This window comes from Vombatus ursinus, unplaced genomic scaffold (assembly GCF_900497805.2).
Source record: "Vombatus ursinus unplaced genomic scaffold, bare-nosed wombat genome assembly UNPS02014941.1, whole genome shotgun sequence".
NCBI lineage: Eukaryota > Metazoa > Chordata > Mammalia > Diprotodontia > Vombatidae > Vombatus > Vombatus ursinus.
In genome coordinates, this window is record NW_020954719.1 from 6,742,637 (window position 1) to 6,756,400 (window position 13,764).

Genomic DNA, 13,764 nt, shown 5'->3' on the forward strand with positions numbered 1-13,764 from the left:
AAACAAAAAAAAAAAAAAAGAACGTGGCACTTTGACAAGTATTAAAAGAAATCAAGACGTGGAGGGAATACATTCTAAGCATGGGGGACACCCAGTGCAAAGACATGGAGATGAGAGATGGAATGTCGTGTGTGAAGAAGAGCAGATAGAACAATAATAGCATGTAGGGAGTAATATGTAATTAAACTGGATTGGACATTCAGGTTAAGATGGCAATGGGAAAGGTAACAGAGGAGCCCAGCTCTCCCACATAAACCCTAGCAAATACCTGAAAGTGCCCCTTTATACAGCAATGACATAGAAACCAAAGAGAAACAGAAATAAGCTTCTCCATCTAGTCCAGCACTATATTAAAGGCAACCTAGCCTGTGGAGATTAGGTACAGGGTCACAACAATTAAGCCAGCACTAGTTGCAGTAAATAGGCAAAAAGCTGTGTAGTCTAGAGAGGTCTCAAATTGGAAACACCAGCGCAAATCAGGCCTGTGTTCGGCTGGTGTTCTGAGAAAACAGAAGTAGGACACCGACTCTGTTTCCATAAAGCACTATGCAGGGAAATAGGGCCTAGCCATGTACTTCTCAGAGCACTAGGTGCCACAGCAAGAAATAAGACCAACTCAGGGGTTAGAAGTCAATAAAGGGAAGCCTATAAGAAGCCTGAAACCAATATGATCTCTAACTTCTGACTGGTAGCTATAGAGGCCACAGCAGGAGATGGAACTAATTAATGACAAGAGATTGTACAAAGAGAATGATACAGAGACCAGCCAGGATCAGAAACTCCAGTGAATCACCAGAAGACTGAGACAGAGAGAAACCAGGGACTGAGTCCTAGAGGGGAACCTAATACCAACCATACCATCCAGAACAATAGCAGCAAAGGTATATAGACCAGAACCAAAAAGGGCCACCAAAATCCATCCAAGGGTGTGGAGTCTGGTAAAAAAAAAAAGTCCCAATCTCAACCCAAGAATTGAGGATTGAAATATAAGTAAACAGAAGAAGATATCAAACACAATGAAGAAATACTGTGAGTTAAGAGAAGCCCAACAGGCAAAGCCAGAAGAAGAAAGTAATTCCACAAGTATAATCAGTGCTTTGGAGGAAAAAAAATGGCTTGGCCACAGAGACTATAAGAGTTGTTGGAAGAAATTAAATAACAGATATTTTAAAAAGAAATTATAAGTTAAATTAGATCTTTGAAGAAAAAAAATTGAAAGAAGAAATAGCTCAGAAGAGAAGTTAGAAAATCCACTCCCAAGGAGTAGACTCCATGTAAAACAGAATGGAGCAAACTAAACTAAATGAATCCATAACACAAGAAATATTAGAACAAAGTCAGAAGATTGATAAAATATAAGGTATTTACTATTTAAAACAAACAAGTAAACAAAACTACTGGCCTGGAAAACAAATCAAGGAGAAATTAAAAAGAAAACACTACTTACTGAAAACCACTGACCAAATAAAAAGTCTGGACATCATAATTCACTCAAAAGAAAACTACTCCCATCTGTTAGAACCAGGGGGGCAAAATGAAAATAGAATGAATCTACTAATCACATTTTGAAAGAAATCCCAAGCTGAAAACATCCTGGAATATCATAGCCAAAATCCAGATATTCCAAATTAAAGAAAAAAGAATACTGCTTATAGTATTTTACTGCCAGCCAGTCAACAAGCATTTATTAAGCTATGTGCATGGCACTGTGCTAAGCACTGGGAATTCAAAAAAAGGTCAAACCAGTCATCATCTCTCCCCCACACCCCTACAAACAGCTCATATTGTAATGAGGAAGATAAACATGAAAATAACTAGGTATAGATGGAAAGTAGTCTTAGAGAAGAAGGAACTATCAGCTCTAGGGACCAGGAAAGCTATCCTGTAGAAGGTGGAACTTGAGTTGAGTATTGAAGGAAGCCAGGGAAAGTAAGAGACAGAAATGAGGGTGGATAGCATTTCAGGCATGGCATAGTACAAAGGCATGGAGAAAGGACAGGAAATATTCTGAGCAAGGAACAACAAGTAATCCAATGTGAAGGGATTTGGGGGCATATGGAGACAGGGCAGTAAAATATAAGAAGAATAGAAAAGTTAAGAAAGGATCAGGTTGTGAAAAGCTTTAAAATGCCAAACAAAGGATTCTATATTTGATCTTGGATATAAAAGGAAGTAAATGGAATTTGCTGAGAGGAGGAAAAGGACAAAAAGGTCAGACTTACTCTTCAAATAAATCACTTTGGCATATGAATGGAAGGTGAACTGGAGTAGAAAAAGACTTGAGGCAGGAAGACCAATTAGAAAGTTATTGCAATAGTCTAGGCAAGAAGCAATGAGGTTGTGAACTACAATAGTGACCGTATGAGTAGAGAGAAGGGGTCAGTCAGATGTCAGAAATACTGTGCAGGTATAAATGACCAGGTCTGACAACAAATTGCATCTGTAGAGTGAATCTGCCTGTGTGAGGAGTTAAGAATGATGTCAGGGTGGCAAAGAATTGGAAATTGAGGGGATATCCATCAATTGGGGAATGGCTAAACAACCTATGGTATATGAATGTAATGGAATATCATTGTTCTATAAGAAATAATGAGCAGGCGGATTTCAGAAAAACCTGGAAAGACTTACATGAACTGATGCTGAGTGAAGTGGGCAGAACTAGGAAAATATTGTATACAGTAACCACAACATCGAGGGATGACCAACTTTGATAGACTTAGCTCTTCACAGCAATACAATGATCTAAGACAATTCCAAAAGACTCATGATGGAAAATGCTATCCACATTCAGAAAAAGAACTATGGAGTCTGAATGCATAGCGAAGCATACTATTTTCTCCTGTTTTTTTCTTTCTCATGGTTTTCCACTTCTGTCCTGATTCTTCTTTCAAAACACAATTAATGTAGAAATATGTTTAATATGATTGTATATGTATAGCCTATATCAGATTGCTTGCCATCTTGGGGGGGAGGGAGGGAGAAGAAAAATGTGGACCTCAAAATCTTACAAAAGTGAATATAGAAAACTATCTTTATATATAATTGGAAAAAATAAAATACTATTAAGTGGGGGGTGGGGAGAAGAATGATGCCAGGCTTTGAGCTGGGAGTGAGCAGAAGGATGGTGGTACCCTAGATAATAATCAGGAAGTTCAGATAACTCCAGTTTTTAGGGGAGAATGATAATGATTTCTGTTTTGGACATGTTGAATTTAAGATACCTATAAGATAACCAATTCAAAAAACTAGATAGGAGCTCAAGAGAAAGACTAGTGCTGGACTTATAAATCTAGGAATCGTCTGCATAGAGATGATAGTTGATCCCATGGGAGGTGATAAGGTCAAGGAGAGATAGTGTGAAGGAAAAAGAGAAGAGAGCCTTCAGCAGAGTCTTAGGGGACACCAACATGTAGTTTTCTAGAGATATTTTATTGAAAAATATCAAGACCATTTGCCACCCTTCCTCCTCATATCATAATTCCTTGACATTAACCCCCATTATTTCCTAGGTTTACATAAGGTCATATCACTTTTTTTAATTAGAGAAGGGAAGGAATACCTTTCCCATCTATGATGATGGGAAGAATTCTTACCCAAACAAGAGGATAAAGGCATTGATAAAAGATAAAATAGACAATTATGATAATACAAACTAAGAACGTTTACACAAGCAAAATCAATATAATAAGATTAGAAGGGAAACAAATAGGAAAATATCACTCCAACAAATTTATCTAATGAAGTTCTGACATCCAAGATTAAATATGATTGATACAAATACATAAGAATAAAAGCTTTTCCCAAATAGATTGGTAAGAAAGGAAATGCATAGGCTTGGATAAATCAGCATTTATTCAAATGAATAGAAGGCTATCATAACTATATAAAAATGTTCCAAGTCCCTAATAATGGAAAAGCAAATTAAAACACCGCTGAGGTTTCACCTCACACCTATCAGATTGGCAAAGATAAGGAAAGTGGAAAATTGCTATTTCTGGAGGATTTGTGGGAGGAAAGGAACAATATTGCACTGCTGATGGAGCTGTAAATTGATTCAACCATTCTGGAAGGTAATTTGGAATTACATCACCAAAGTCACTAAACTGTGCATACGCTCTGATCCAGAAATACCACTATTAGATATATTACCTAAGGAGGTCAAATATGTCCAGAGGAAAAGACCCATGTGCACAAGAATACTTATTGCAATACTTCTTGCTCTAGCAAAGAACCAAAAACAGAATACATACCTATCATTTAGGGAAGGCATGAAAAAAAATGTGGTATATGAATATGGTGTAGTACAATTGCACCATAAAAAATTAATATGATGAATTCTAAGAATTCTAACCCATTAGAAACACTAGCGTGAATGGATGCATAGTGAAATTAGCAAAACCAAGAGAATAATTTACTTGATGACCATAATCACAATAATATATGGGGAAAGTCTGAAAGACCTCAGAACTCTAAGCAAAGTAATGCCCAGTGACAACTTCAAAACACTTATGACAAAACTCATATTTCTCGGCAGAAAGGTAATGGAAAAGTATAGAATCAGATGTGGATTCTCAGACATAGGCAGTATGGTCATTTGTTTTGCTTGATTATAGTCTTCTACTTGGAGAAGTAAGATATGGCAAACTAGTTCATAAAGATAGACATGGAAAACAAAGAGCATCAATAAAATATTTTTAAATGTACAGAAAAAAAGAAAAAGAAGTATAGAAAGTGACACAAATGGAGTGATTTTATTACTATCTCGTTATATTAATATATCTTTTTTTAAACTATATAACAGAAATTCAGCTTTTTATACTAGTCTCTTTCTTGTCCTTTGTATGTTGAAATGTTTATATTTGTTGATGACTAAGTTCACGACAAAAAATAAAATTTTATTTTGATAATGTTATTTTTGCATATAATAGGATTATTTTCCTTCTAAAGGTTCTACCACTATTTACTGGTACTAAAAAAAAATTAAAGAAAGCCTAGACTCCTTTTAATTCATTCAAATAAATTAATCAATCATTTATTAAGCACCTATTTTGTGTATGCCACTGTGCTCAGAGCTGGGAATACAAAGACAAAACAAAAACTGTCTCTGACTTCAAGGAACTCACATTCTATTGGGGGGGGACAAAATAAATAACAGATAAATAAGATTAAGAGAACTGAGGTAGAGGAAGCCATTAATCAGTAGATGGACCAAGAAAGGCTTCTAATAGGAGAAAACTGAGGTAAACTTTGAAGGAAATTATTTTTTTTTCCGATACAGGTTATACTTGCGTAGTCATGCAAAACACTTCCATAGTAGTCATGCTGTGGAAAACTAACTATATTTCCCTTCATCTCATTCCAGCCCTCTTCCTTCCCCCCCCCATTTATTCTATTCTCTCTTTTGACCCTGTCCCTTCTCAGAAATGTTTGCTTCTGATTACCACCCCCCCCCCCAATCTGCTGTGTCCTCTATCCTCCCCACACTCTCATCCCCTTGCCTCCTATTTTCCTGTAGGGTAAGATAGCTTTCTATATCCAACTGAGTGTGTATGTGATTCCTTCCTGAAGCCAAATCCAATGAGAATAAGATTCACTTGTTCCCTCTCACCTTCCCCGACTTCCCCCCCACTGTAAAAGCTTTTTCTTGTCTGTTTTATGTGAGATAATTTACTCCATTCTACCTCTCCCTTTCTCCTTCTCCCAGTATAATCCTCTCTCACTCCTTAATCTTATTCTCCAGATATCACCCCATCATCTTCAACTCACCTTTCGCCCTCTATCAATCTATCTATACATAAAAAATAAAAATTTAAATAAAAAAGAAAATAACAGTCACAACTTCCAGTAGGAGGCAGCAAGTTTAAATAGGGTTCCCGGTGTTAATTACTAGCTATTTTTGCTTCAATAAACCTTTTAATATCCAGAATCTAGAAAGCTGCATTCCTATCAGGTATGTACAAAACTTAAAGTGGAAACACAAAGAAGTGTTTTAAATAAATGTTTTAGAATGAGAACCCAAAAGGAAGAATTGCTATAAAATATAACTGTAAATCTACTTGACCTTGTAAGGATAGGGACTGGACCAGTGAGTTCATAAGCATAAGGAAGGAAACATCTCATCTGACCCATATAACAATCCTGGGAAGTAGGTCCTATTAGTATCCTCATTTTACAGTTGAGGAAACTGAGATAGGTTAAGTGACTTGCCCAGGGTCACACACCTGTGTGTGACTACTAGCTGTAGTGTCTCAGGTAGAATTTGAACTCAGGTCTTCCTGACTCCAGGCCCAGTACTCTATCTACCTCACCACCTGGCTGCCAGCCTCTTCCACGCAGATCAGCAGAAATTAGTAAGAGGTCAGTAATGTTAAAACATACCTCTTACTTCTTGACAGAAGTGAAAAACTAGAGGTGTACATTATCAAACTGCCACTATATTCACCTGCTTTGCTTAACTATGGGCTTCTATTTAGAGGGGTATAATTTATATAGTCTTAGAGAGCTGCCCAGAACATTGAGAAGTTAAGGGACTTGGCCCAAGGTTACACATACAGTCAGAAGTGGAACTTGAATCCAGGGCTTTCAGGGTAGCTTTCTATTCCACTATTCCATGTTGACGTTCTATCACTTTTCTTATCACAATACTAAAGGTCTGCTGCATTCTTATTACTTGGATTTAAGGAACTCATTGAAAAATATTAATTATTATGAATATAGAAATTAGTATAGATGGAACAATTTTAATGTAAATTCCAGAAGTATTTTGAATTCTGCTCACCTTTCCTATATCAACATTTAATTCAGTTCAATTTAGCAAGCATTAAGTACCTACTCTGTGCTAGACAGAATGTCAAGTATTTTGAGGCTAGAAATACCAAACTCAAAACAATCCTTGCCCCAGAAATCTTACATTAGATAATTTGATAGTACTTTTGCTTTTTCTCTGGATGTGTGCTGATATCTTTTCTATTTCATTTTACCTGCCTAAAGAAAGGTAAGTATTTAAGAAAATGAAATTTAGCAAAGGTAAACATTTAAGAAAATGTTCCTGAACAACCCCCCCCCAAAAAAAAACAACTTACTGGTTAGTGATTGCCACCTAAGTAGAAATAGTTTGCACTCTTTGAACCTGTTTCTTTGCCTGTAAAATGAGGGGGTTGGACTAGGTGATTGAAAAAATTATAGGATATTATGGCTGGAAGGGATTTGAGAGATCAACCAGGCCCTCATTCTCTCAGATTCCTTCCATCTCTAAAATTCTGTGACTCTACTCTGTAAAAACACAAAGCACTTTTCTGTGCACTGCATTTTTTCTAAAGCTAGACACTTCTTATATTTAAGGAATTCATTTATTAGTTTTAAAAAAGGGGTTTTTTTTTTAATTTCCATACAGAAAAAGAAAACTGGTAGGGTAAAGAAGGAAAAGAGAATTCTGATACACAAAACATTCAAGGTAAAGAAATGAAAAAGAAATAGTTTTCGTGGGCGATCCAGCAAAAGGTTTTAGCATCCTTTGGAATGTGATGATAGGATGTTTTGTGTTACAAAAGGGGCGTTTTTAAAAATAAGGACTAGGAAGGAGTAGAGAAAAGCTGTGAGAAAGGTCAGAATTTCAAATCTTTAAACTACCCACCTCCTCATCTGACAATTGTAGAAATGAGACTGTTCTGAAAGTAGAGCTGAAAGGCCCTGTTTAAGCTTTTTGTACCAAATCGTTTTTCTAAACAGCTTTAAGCTTGGCTTAAGAAAGGAGCAGAGAAACTCTCACAACTCCAAGCAGGGGGCCTGCAGCAGCCAAGCTCCCAGATACAAAAGCTGAGCCCTACTAAGGGCCTCTTGCCTACTAGTCCACTTCATACAGAGAAATAAATAAGGCAGCCTCCCTTTTTAGTCCAGCAGATAGAGCCGGCTACGAGAAGCAGGACCTGAATGAGAAGTCAAAGCAGCGGGACCATCCGCAGGGCTATGTTTTCTGAATAAACCAGTCACTCGGAAACCTTCCCCTAGGCAGGCGGGGCAGCTCTCGGAGATTACCTTGTAGGGAGTTAGGAAAATGTTCACTGGCTCGAGGCCAAGGGAGTGGGTCGAGCTATGCGTCAGTGGGAGGCCAGAAGCAGAGAGGAAGGGAGAGGTGATGGATGGAGGGGAGAGGCTTTGCTCTCCCAGCTGTTTTCCTGTTCCCAGTACCACATGGCTCCCCTTCTCCCCACCTTCATTCACCACGCTGTCTCATCGCTGGGTTTACTTCCTTTTTTAAAAAAATTAAGAAGTTTTATTGCTCTTTTTTTCTCCAAAGTTATCCCACCCCCCCACCCCCAGCCCCCATTCTCTTTCATCATCTTGATGCTGTTCCTCCCTCTCTCTTCCCAGCTCCCCCAGATAACCATACTCTTCACTCCAAACTTTACCCCCACCTCAATGATCCTCAGGGTCACTCAAACTTCCTCCTTCCCTCCCCCACAACTCTAGCTTCTTCCGAAAAGGTTTGGTTTGAACTTTCGAACTCACCAATGAGAGTCCGGGAGGAGGGTGGGGTGGCAGAGACCGGACGGGGTGGAGTTTGGGATGGAAGTGGGGCGGGGAGGGTGGAAGAGAAGCTTAGAGAAAGGAAGGAGGGGGTGGGGTCAGGTCCGAGGGACCCCCCCCTCCAAACACGTGGTTCCGGAAGGGCTATATAAAGCCCCTCCCGTGAACTCCGCTCCTCACTAACTTTTCTCCCGGAGACTTCCTAACGGTCGGTCGGTGAGAAACCTGCGTTGCCCTCCTTTCCGTTTCTTCTTAGCCCAGCGGACCCCTGCACACCTTTATCATGGTGAGTGTATAGTGCCCCGGCCAGCTGGCTGCTCCAGGACACTTAGAGTCATGTGACCTGGAGAGGGGCTAGGAGCCGGCGCTGTCCACGTTTACGGAGGTGGGGGAATAGAGTGACCAAAGGGGCATTGGGACTTGGCGGGACGTGGGGCGCACGTGGCCGATTGGCCCCTCAGATAGCTTGGAGGAAGATCTCCGCACTGGCCGTCTGTCTGCCTCTTGGGTTGCGCTCCTGCATTGCTCTGAGTACTTCCTAGGTATTGAGAGAAGGGAGTGTAAGCTCCGTACTTTGGGCCGTGCGAAAACCACGCTACTGGATTCCCCTAACTTAGTTTGCTAGGGGACCAAAATTACCAACAGCGTGGTGCTTCCGTACTTTGAAGTGGAAGTGCGCGCAGTGACACGTGATGATTCGATTTTTCAGAGAAAACTTGCCCCAAAGTCTTAATGACAAATTTTAAGGTTAGGATTTACTAATCCTAATTACTAATGGGTTTATTAACCCTTTGAAGGGATGGTCCATCTGGTTCTTCAAACTTTTCACATTCAATTCTAAAATCGACTTTAGAAAGCTTAAAATACTTTGCACCTTCCCTTTTTCCCTCACCCCACCCCCCACGACCAGAATAAGTTAGCTGGCCTTTCTATGGTAACCGAATGAGCCAAATTGAAGTTAAAGATTGCAGGCTGTCTTCCTTATCTTTTGAGACAAGAGGTCTTGGAAGGCAGAATGCACTCTAAAATGTTGGAGCCACTCCCTAACTCCCTCAGCCTAGTGCTCTGTGACTCAGTGCTGAGTCACTTTTACTAAAGGAAGTAGCAAAGTTTGGGGTGACAGTGTTTCCCAAAGCCTCGATAGAATTAAGGGGGAAATGCGACCACAGATACATAAGGGAGCATGTCCCATAAATAGATAACTAGCTTAGTGTTACCGTGTCTAATCCTACCTTTCTCACCTGTTAGAAATGTGTGGAGTGGAAACAAGTACTTGAGGTAGATTCTTAAAGGGTGTTTCCTTGTAAGGCCATTAAGTGGCTGGGTATAGCGTTAACAACCCATTTTTCAAGTGTTTGAACAACTATAGTATTGCTTTTCGAAAGGAAGATCACATTAAAACTTAGTGAATGAACAGCCTGGGTTGTTTGGATGAATGAATTCTTCCTAAATGTTACTCAGAGCAGCATAGAGAAAACTAATTCCCCAAAGAGACCACCTCATTTAAAATAGCGTTTCTGGGGGTAAGTAGGAAATGGAAGGAGTAGTACGTTGTATGTTAAAAAAAATTAGGGTGCTGCTAAAGAAAACAGGCTTAGCCTTGGTTTTATTAGGGAAATGACGATCATTCATACAGGTAGGGATAGGCTTATTATGTGACCTGACTTTTAATAACCAATCACCCTTCCCCCAGGTAGTCGTGGGAAGGTGAGTCTTTTTGACCTTGTCAGCTTTCCCAGGAGTTTAGCAGACAAGATAGGCAGTGTGAGGAAATTTCCCAAGGAGGCTTACTTTCTTACATGATTTATAATTTATACTGAGTAATACCTTATTCAGAAGGAGGGAATCATCACAGACATAGTCAGTTTTTGTGATTATGAGATCTGATAGATAGGCTTACTTGAAAAGAAGGTAAATAAAGGCTTGCCAGAGAAGAGGACATTATAATTATTTATGAAGCAAGAGGCCTACATTTTACTCTAGGTCCTGCAACTAACTAGTAATGATACTGGATGAATCATTTAACTTCTCTGAGCCTCAGTTTCATCATAGGTGAAACTGAAAGGGTTGCTCACACAGTATGCGTAAAGTTGTGTCTATTCTGATTCTATGATCCTTAGTTTTCTTGCCTGTTAATTCAGTCCAATGCCATCATTTATCTTAGATCTCTTCTAACTCTAGCATTTTGTGAGCTATATGACTTTTCCAAAGTCCAGTTAAGTTACCATGATGTATCAGTAAATACTCATGAGCTCATTAAAACAAATAGTCACACTGCCTACAGCTCGGCAAGTGAGTACAGGTAATTCTGGGCCTTGATGTGGTCAGATGACCATGATTGTTTTATGAATAATGTTAGATTGCTACCTGGAAAGGAAAGATCATGAAATAAAGGTTGCAAATGATTAGGGTGTTTAAATTCTTAGTTAGAAATTAGGGTATACAACCTGTGATAACTTAGAACTGAATTTTTATTATTCTTGACAATTTTGAACTTTACATTTTTAAAAAAAACATGAAAGAAGACTTTTTGTATGAGGGAGTTTGGAAAAAGTACAGTGCCAAGTCCTTAGATATTCTCATTTATAATGAAATATCCTCTAGTAGTTTAACTAAAAATCATTTTGATAAAGACTCCGTTTAAGCCATACCACTACTTGTAAATGTATAAAAGGAAATGTTTTCCTAAATACTTTCAAAAGAATTTGATTTTTTTTTCCCTTGCTGAGCTAGAGATGTTTATTTTCCTGGGGAAGTCTGTGATAGTCACTGCCCTATGAAGACCAAAGCCTGCCTGCAATAGAGTTTTTGCAGAAATTTTTTTGGGGGACAGAGTGGATTCTTCTATTGGAAATAGTAAAGAAAAAAAATTCTTTCCATGAGTTACAGAGCCAAAGTAAATGCTGTATTAACTATAGATGAAGTCTTCTACAAGGTTAAAAAAGCTGCCTCTGACCAGATTTTAAAATATAGCTAGGCTCTGCTTATCTGGCAGTTTCTCTGAGTCATGTGGTTGTAGCTTGCTGGTTTAAGCTGGTTTTTAAAGGAGGAGGGGCTGGGCTTTAAAGAATAGGATTAAAGTGGGCCAGAATGATCTCAACTGAAGTTACACAATCACACAAAAAGTATGAATAAGAATTGAAAGGGGGAGGGTTTTTTAAGCATTTAAGGAATCAGGCCTTACTCATTTCCCTAGAATTAGAAGGAAATCATTTTGAATAGAGCCCTGGGGATATACCTTTCTAAAATGGCAAGCCAGTTCCTGGCTTTGATTCAACCCATGTTTGTCCCTAGAATTCTTAGGTCATGAATTCTCATTTGTTTGCCCAAAGAATTTTCTCTGAATTCAGTTTGTAGTATGCTTGAACTTCAGGTAAGGGGCAGGAGGGTTATGTCCTATGGAATGGTTGTACTGTAACTTAATTCATTACTCATGTAGATATGAATATATTAGATATCTGCCCCAACTGGCTTCTTCATATTCTTGTTTTTCTGCAGCGTGAGTGCATCTCTATCCACGTTGGCCAGGCTGGTGTCCAGATTGGCAATGCCTGCTGGGAGTTGTACTGCCTGGAACATGGTATCCAGCCTGATGGGCAGATGCCAAGTGACAAGACCATTGGAGGAGGAGATGACTCTTTCAACACCTTCTTCAGTGAAACTGGGGCTGGCAAGCACGTCCCCAGAGCAGTGTTTGTAGATCTGGAACCAACTGTTATTGGTGAGTTCAATTTGCATTTGCAAACATGCAGATGAAAGTACCCATTCTAGTGACTTTTTTAAATACACTTGGTTCTTAGTAGGAGTTACCACATTGTTAAAACTGGGCTGTTTTTTTTTTTTAATCTTCCAGATGAAGTTCGCACCGGAACCTACCGCCAGCTCTTCCATCCTGAGCAGCTGATTACCGGCAAGGAAGATGCTGCCAATAACTATGCCCGTGGACACTACACTATTGGCAAGGAAATCATTGACATGGTTCTGGACAGAATTCGGAAGCTTGTGAGTCATCTAGTAGTGGGGTGATAACATAGCAATAGTAAAGTGATAGCCTAAGCCCTGAGCTAACCTAAACAGACTCTAATTCAGGGAATCTTGTACTCAGATTGAAAATTCTATTGATGTACTATCTTAATTAGAGTGAATATAACATGTTCTCCTTAGCAAAAAAAGGGGGAGGATCAAGCAGTGCAATGGTCATCTGGATATAAATGATTATACCAACTCAGGAATGTTAAAACTTATGAGCCATGAATAATGTTAAAGTTGAGACAGTAGCATTTAATTGTTTGGAAGATGGCTGTTGTCATTGTAAGCACTTATAGCAATGGGATCAGGGAGCTCTGGAAAGAACTGACTGACAGTTACTGAAACTTTAGACGACTTTGTAAGCTGTTATGTAGGCCTTTTGTTTCTGTCCTGCATAGTGGTTAATAAAACTGGGGGTCCTCTCCCAGTCCCTAAAAAATCATATTATAGGGCACCATTCTACTATTTCAGTGAGTTTTGTAAGTGTTGGGTTCAGATCTGGATGCTGCAGTTTTACTTAGAACTTAGGATTCAGAGGACCTTTTCTTCCTTGAAAAAAATGTGTGTAACAGCTCATCTATGCTGCATACTCTAGCCTTGGTTTAGCTTACTGGCCATGAAGTCCAGCTCAGTGTATCGATCACATCAGGCCAGGACAGGCATCTGATTATTTGTAGAAAAGAGAGAGTTTTAGTTTTGATCCAGCAGAAATAAGTTAATGCTTCTCCTGCTTAACATATAAGCTGAACTGCAAGTCCTAAAAAACAAATGTTAAGACAAATATAGGGCTGTGTAAACCGGTGGTCTAGAAAGCCGGTGTCCTCATTTTATGTAGCATGCCTGTGTGGCTACACTAACTAGGCTAGTAGATGGCGTGCTTAGGTAGACCGAGAACTTCTTGTGTCTTTTGATATACAGGGCAATATTCTTATCAAATGAAGTTCTTGTAGACTGTCCGTAAAACTGCTTTGAGAAGTCAGCAATTCGTGAAATGTAATTGCTCTTAAATGTGACTGAAAGCACTGTTTCCAAGAATATCAAGTGTTGGATATGATTTGACCAATTAACTTATGGAGAGACCAGTGGAGATAAGTCCAGACTAGGATTGGATTTCCGTGAAACTTATTAAATATTTAGAGTTGTGTTGTTGTTTTTGCTGTTTTACAGGCTGACCAGTGCACAGGTCTTCAAGGCTTCTTGGTTTTCCAT

At 39.1% G+C, this 13,764-nt stretch overlaps 1 long non-coding RNA gene and 1 pseudogene across 1 annotated transcript in view; one reads left to right on the plus strand and one right to left on the minus strand.

The window, feature by feature from the left end:
- LOC114029796 overlaps positions 1-8,559 on the minus strand; it is a 43,553-nt gene extending 34,994 nt beyond the window's left edge. The window contains exons 1-2 of the long non-coding RNA XR_003567526.1: positions 8,509-8,559; positions 8,035-8,248 (exon numbers count right to left, since the gene is read on the minus strand). This is a non-coding gene — a long non-coding RNA (uncharacterized LOC114029796). The remainder of the gene's footprint in view (positions 1-8,034; positions 8,249-8,508) is intronic.
- A 137-nt stretch (positions 8,560-8,696) lies between these two features.
- The window catches only part of LOC114029709, a 5,811-nt pseudogene continuing 743 nt past the window's right edge, over positions 8,697-13,764 (plus strand).